The sequence below is a fragment of the Clytia hemisphaerica genome, unplaced genomic scaffold, assembly GCF_902728285.1.
Source record: "Clytia hemisphaerica strain Z4C2 unplaced genomic scaffold, Clytia hemisphaerica genome assembly, whole genome shotgun sequence".
NCBI lineage: Eukaryota > Metazoa > Cnidaria > Hydrozoa > Leptothecata > Clytiidae > Clytia > Clytia hemisphaerica.
This window is the reverse complement of record NW_027104448.1, coordinates 599987-606584: the sequence shown is the minus strand read 5'-3', so window position 1 is coordinate 606584 and position 6598 is coordinate 599987.

Here is a 6598-nt window from a genome sequence, read left to right as displayed (position 1 = left end):
GCGCAAGTGGAGACCGGCCTTAATTCCAATCTTGTTTACGTTTTCTTTAAGGCCCTATTTACATTATGGCAACAACAAGAATTTGAATGTGTAAACGTTCGAATCGAAGCTTTCAAGTTTTATAAAAACAAATCCGCTCTATTGTTTTATGTTTTTTAGTAACCTTGTTGGATTGATGTTAATTGAAAAAAAATCTGTATATAAGTGAAATCACCGGGGGGAGGGGGTGAAAACGACCGTAGGTTCGGCCAAAAATCAGGTCTCTAAAATCGGTCCCTTACAGTGCAGGAAAAATTTGGCTGAAAATCGACCCTTATAGTGTAATTTTTCGAAATTTTTTGCCCTTTTCAGGGCAACATTTTTTGAAATTTCTCAAATTTTACCTCAAAATTTGGTATTTTATAAAATTTTACACCCTTACAGTGCACTTTTTCCCACTTGCTCACAAATCAACCCTTACAGTGCACTTTCCAAAGTCCAAAAAACCTACCCTTAAGGGCCGCACGTCCGGTAGGTCACTTACCTGGAGTGCCCCCCCCCCGCGGAAAGCACCTTTTTATATATTTTGTATAATATTACATTTGATAGAAGATTTTCCATTTCAGTTTGTGTACAATGTTATTAACCCTTAGCCCACGCGGGACGCACATGTGCGTCCGCGCCTATATACGAGGGACGCGTATACGCGTCTTTTATATGTATGGTCATTTAAGCAATGATATTTAGTTTTCTGTTGTTGTGAGAATCAAATGGTTATGATATTTGAAAAGAGCGATAAATTTCCATTCCGGAAAGTATAGGTTTCAAAGGGTTAGGATGAAGTGCGCAATCAAAACAAACATTTGAAAAACGGAAGATGATAAAAATTGACCGTCAGTCGAACATGGTTTTTTTTCCTATTTACGATTTTGTGTTTCCGGGGGTTTTGTTGTTTCGAATTGATTAACTAACAGTTAGGTAGGGTCAGGGTTGCTAGTAACGGCTTGTCACTGTGCCGGGTGCATACTCGGCGCCTTGGGCCCCGCAGGGTTGCTAGTAACGGCTCGAATTTCAGTCAGGTTAAAAAAGGGGCAATTTTACCCGTATTATAATAACACTAGCCGTCCCGGCGTCGTCCGAGACGACTCTTTAACATGATTATTACGCTCGCTTCGCTCGCTTTCACTTTAGAAATTACACATATTTTGTTTACTTATGCGAAATATGTTTTAGTAATGTAAAAGGAAAATTTCTACGAACAGTTAGTTATGTTTTCCAAGGAAACATAGTTAAGACATATTTCTTGTATTTTCCAAGGAAAATCACCGAGTACGATTTATTGTATTTTCCAAGGAAAATACATCTTATATACAGTTTTTTGTATTTCCCAAGGAAAATACCCTGTTACGATTTCTTGTATTTCCCAAGGAAAACCATCTTATGTACAGTTTCTTGTATTTTTCAAGGAAAACCTAAAAAAAATATGTTGAATTTTCCAAGGAAAACTAATTGAAGTAATTTCTTGTACTTTGCAAGGAAAAGGAAAACATCTTTTGTCAAATCACTTAATATAATTTCTCGTATTTTCGGAGGAGAATTACATCAGACATTTTTTTTTATGTTCAAAGAAAATTAAAACTATTTTGATACTACTTTCATCAAGTTGGTTTTTGAAAAGAAAACTTTAAAATGATAGAGTAAATTGAATGCAAATTAAATGAAAACTGCCTGGGAAGAAATGAAGATCTTTGCATTGCTAGAAATTACCACAATGAAAAATATCTTGTAAATATATTCTTTCGTTTAAGTCCTTTAGCCATCGTGGCTAGCCATCGTGGGTAGACATTCGAGGGTGGACTTTGAAAGACTTAAAAGACTTTGAATAGCTTTGAAATTTGAAACTTAAATATTTCAAAATGAAAAAGAAAAAGAAGAGTCTTCAATTTCAAAGTGCTCCTGAAAATATTCAAAAAGAAGATAAGAAAAAGAGAGAAAAGATTAAATGTTTTTTCCCGGCTTTCATTTTAAAGCTGAAATTTTACTAATGTAAAAACCAACACAGAAAAGGCGCGAAAAAGAATTGCTGTCTGCTTAAAAATCGCTAGCGAAAAAGCTTCATGCGAGAATTGGAGAGTTCCGATTTTAGCGTATTATAATATAGATATAGAGGTTGAAGAAATGAGAAGACAAAAGTGAAAGTTCTAAAGAGCATTGAATTCAATTTATAGCTTGAATGCACAGTAATTGCATCGTCGAGTTAACTCAGTTGGTTAAGGCGTTTGGTTAACATGCAAGCGATCAGTGGTTCGACCCCCCAGATGGAAGCTTTGAAAATTTGAAACTTAAATATTTCAAAATGAAAAAAGAAAAAGAAGAGTCTTCAATTTCAAAGTGCTCCTGAAAATATTCAAAAAAGAAGATAAGAAAAAGAGAGAAAAGATTAAATGTTTTTCCCGGCTTTCATTTTAAAGCTGAAATTTTACTAATGTAAAAACCAACACAGAAAAGGCGCGAAAAAGAATTGCCGTCTGCTTAAAAAATCGCTAGCGAAAAAGCTTCATGCGAGAATTGGAGAGTTCCGATTTTAGCGTATTATAATATAGATATAGAGGTTGAAGAAATGAGAAGACAAAAGTGAAAGTTCTAAAGAGCATTGAATTCAATTTATAGCTTGAATGCACAGTAATTGCATCGTCGAGTTAACTCAGTTGGTTAAGGCGTTTGGTTAACATGCAAGCGATCAGTGGTTCGACCCCCCAGATGGAAGCTTTGAAAATTTGAAACTTAAATATTTCAAAATGAAAAAGAAAAAGAAGAGTCTTCAATTTCAAAGTGCTCCTGAAAATATTCAAAAAAGAAGATAAGAAAAAGAGAGAAAAGATTAAATGTTTTTCCCGGCTTTCATTTTAAAGCTGAAATTTTACTAATGTAAAAACCAACACAGAAAAGGCGCGAAAAAGAATTGCCGTCTGCTTAAAAATCGCTAGCGAAAAAGCTTCATGCGAGAATTGGAGAGTTCCGATTTTAGCGTATTATAATATAGATATAGAGGTTGAAGAAATGAGAAGACAAAAGTGAAAGTTCTAAAGAGCATTGAATTCAATTTATAGCTTGAATGCACAGTAATTGCATCGTCGAGTTAACTCAGTTGGTTAAGGCGTTTGGTTAACATGCAAGCGATCAGTGGTTCGACCCCCAGATGGAAGCTTTGAAAATTTGAAACTTAAATATTTCAAAATGAAAAAGAAAAAGAAGAGTCTTCAATTTCAAAGTGCTCCTGAAAATATTCAAAAAAGAAAGATAAGAAAAAGAGAGAAAAGATTAAATGTTTTTCCCGGCTTTCATTTTAAAGCTGAAATTTTACTAATGTAAAAACCAACACAGAAAAGGCGCGAAAAAGAATTGCCGTCTGCTTAAAAATCGCTAGCGAAAAAGCTTCATGCGAGAATTGGAGAGTTCCGATTTTAGCGTATTATAATATAGATATAGAGGTTGAAGAAATGAGAAGACAAAAGTGAAAGTTCTAAAGAGCATTGAATTCAATTTATAGCTTGAATGCACAGTAATTGCATCGTCGAGTTAACTCAGTTGGTTAAGGCGTTTGGTTTAACATGCAAGCGATCAGTGGTTCGACCCCCCAGATGGAAGCTTTGAAAATTTGAAACTTAAATATTTCAAAATGAAAAAGAAAAAGAAGAGTCTTCAATTTCAAAGTGCTCCTGAAAATATTCAAAAAAGAAGATAAGAAAAAGAGAGAAAAGATTAAATGTTTTTCCCGGCTTTCATTTTAAAGCTGAAATTTTACTAATGTAAAAACCAACACAGAAAAGGCGCGAAAAAGAATTGCCGTCTGCTTAAAAATCGCTAGCGAAAAAGCTTCATGCGAGAATTGGAGAGTTCCGATTTTAGCGTATTATAATATAGATTACCCCCGTCTTTTTAGTCATTCTATAAGTATTTACAAATTGTGTGTTCTGCTGTGCGAGTGTGGCTCAACGGATAGCGCGCTGGGTTCCTGATCAGAGACACTTTCATTTGGTGGGTTCGAATCCCGGTCGGGTCGATATTTGGAGAAAGTTTGAAATATCAAATTCATAGAAAAGTTAGTAGAAATCAGAAAACAAGTCTCAGAAAGTCAGAAAATAGAAAAGGAGATAGAGAGATAGGAAGTAGAAAAACAGAAGAGTGATGTTCGATTGACGGTCAATTTCTATCACCTTCCTTGAAAAACGTTCAAATTCAAGATGGAGGCGGTGAAATGACTGTTATGAAAGTTAGAGGTAAGGATTTGAGATTTCTTCAAGTATTTTGGCAGTTTTAGTGCAGAATTTTTTTATCCTTCAACACATCAATGTCTTCTACTGCTGTTCTGTAAGTTTTTTATTTGTTTTTCACTAAAATAGCTTTTGAAAAAATAGATTTTCATTGGCCCATATTTTGCACTTTTTTTCGGTGTCGTAAAATGTAGTGTTGAACCTTTTGAAACTTTGACTGAGATAAAATGCAGTATAGGAGTTATGTTATGGCTCAGAAGAAAGCAGATAAATTTTCCTTTTCAAAGATATATAACTTTTTAGCTGAAGTTGTTTTGTTTAAAAGTTATACCGGTTTGCGTAAAAGGTGACTTTTTATGAAAAACCACTGCGCGCTGTAGAGTCAAAAACAGCGGTCGACAGCGGAGTCAAAGGGTTAAGTCTTTTATTTTTATTTTTCAAAAAAGAAAAACTGCTACAGATTGCCAGACAACCAGAAATCAAGTCACAAGAAGGGAAATAACTCAAAGTTGGTTTTGAGTGTTTTGACGTGCTAATTTCAGCTATTTGATTGACTTTGCTTTGTCTGTTTCATTGTTTCAGTGTTTGTACTATATAAGGATTCAAGTATTTTAATATTCAAATCTTTCCTTTTATATAATTTGGTGCTTTTCCTAGCAAAATGCTTCAAAACCTTTGTATATGGTGGCAATTAAACTTATCTGGCTAAGAAGAAATTAGAACAGTGCACTATAAGGGGTGGTTTCTAAACTTATCTGATCGAAAAAACAGCTAGTACAGTGTACTAAAAGGGTAGTATCAAAAATCCGGTCATGGAGAAGTCAGTACAGTGTACTGAAAGGGTGGTAATAAAAACCTAGTTGTGGAAAAACGTCAGTACAGTGTACTAAAAGGGTGGTATCAAAGCTCCGGCTGTGGAAGAAAGTTAGTACAGTGTACTAAAAGGGTGGTGTCAAAGCCCCGACCGTGAAAAAAAGTTAGTACAGTGTACTAAAAGGGTGGTGTCAAAGCCCCGACCGTGAAAAAAAGTTAGTACAGTGTACTAAAAAGGGTGGTGGTCTAATTTTTTGGAAAAAAATCCAAAAATCAAGTTAGTACCCTATGGTCCAGTACACTGACTTGGTACCCCCCCCCTGACTTACCTCCGTACAAAACACTGTTCCTACGAGACCTGTGTTCTTTTTGCTCCAATTTAAATCGTTCGCTTTACAAACGCCGACAGAAAACTGCTGACGAAGCATCACAAAACGGAAATCATAATGGCGGCGTAGCGATGTACAAATTTGCCATGAAGCTGTGATCTTTTGACATTGAAATTGTGGATTTGGCAAAGTTGGTGAGTATGGCAAATTTGGAAGTCAATCGAATTGGCCGAAAGAATAAGCTCTGTGTCTCAATTTCAGCTATGTAGAATATATTATTTCCAAAAATGAGTCTACTGCACATGTTTACACTGAGTCTTGGTGTCTACACAAATTCGTAAAATGTAGATCTCTATTACCTCAATTTATTACTCTCCTGATCTATCTGTTCTTATTCTGATGAAAGCTCATCAATAATATTCTGAAATATGTTCATAGATATTTATTGTATGACCAAAAGAGTGCTCAATACTCTGATGGAGCGTTATCATAGTTCAGAAATGAACAGAGAAACTTTTTTCCATAATACTTAAAGTTTCCTGCTCTTTCAAGCATTCGTCAGTTTTAAAAACTTTTTACAGAACGACATTCATAATGTATGAGTTTGAATACAGTATATGGACTTCTATTCAGGTTGCATTTCATAGAGGATTGCTGGAATCAGCCATTTCTTCGGACGATTTTCCACGACGGTCATAGTATTGAAGGACTTTTTGTGGTTACTATACCGTTTTTTAAAGGTTGTTTCAGCGAGGCCAATGTATTTCACTGGGGTGTCATTAGTATCGCCGTCAGTCGATATCGTAGGTTCAATTCAATGGAATGTCGTTTGTAAAAATTTAAAAACATAACCCCTCCCAAATCGAAAAATCCAATTAAACAAAGTGCGGAAGTACTAAAACTGCAATTCTCGCCCAATATCTATTAGGAAAAAAAGTTTCTCCGTTCATTTCTGAACTAATCATGGATACTTATTTGAATATTTACCTTTTTCTATTTGTTCATGAACAAGTGAACTGATGGAAACCACCAAAGCAAGTCAATAGTAAAATTTCAAACATCATGAATAACTAGCAAAACTACCTTCTCTGTCCTTACATAGCTAGAAAATCGTCGGTACCAGTAGCAACAAAAAGAGATGTAATAAAAAGTGCGTTCGAACATTTTTCACCCGCAGCGGCCCGCTCAGAATCGGAAGAAACA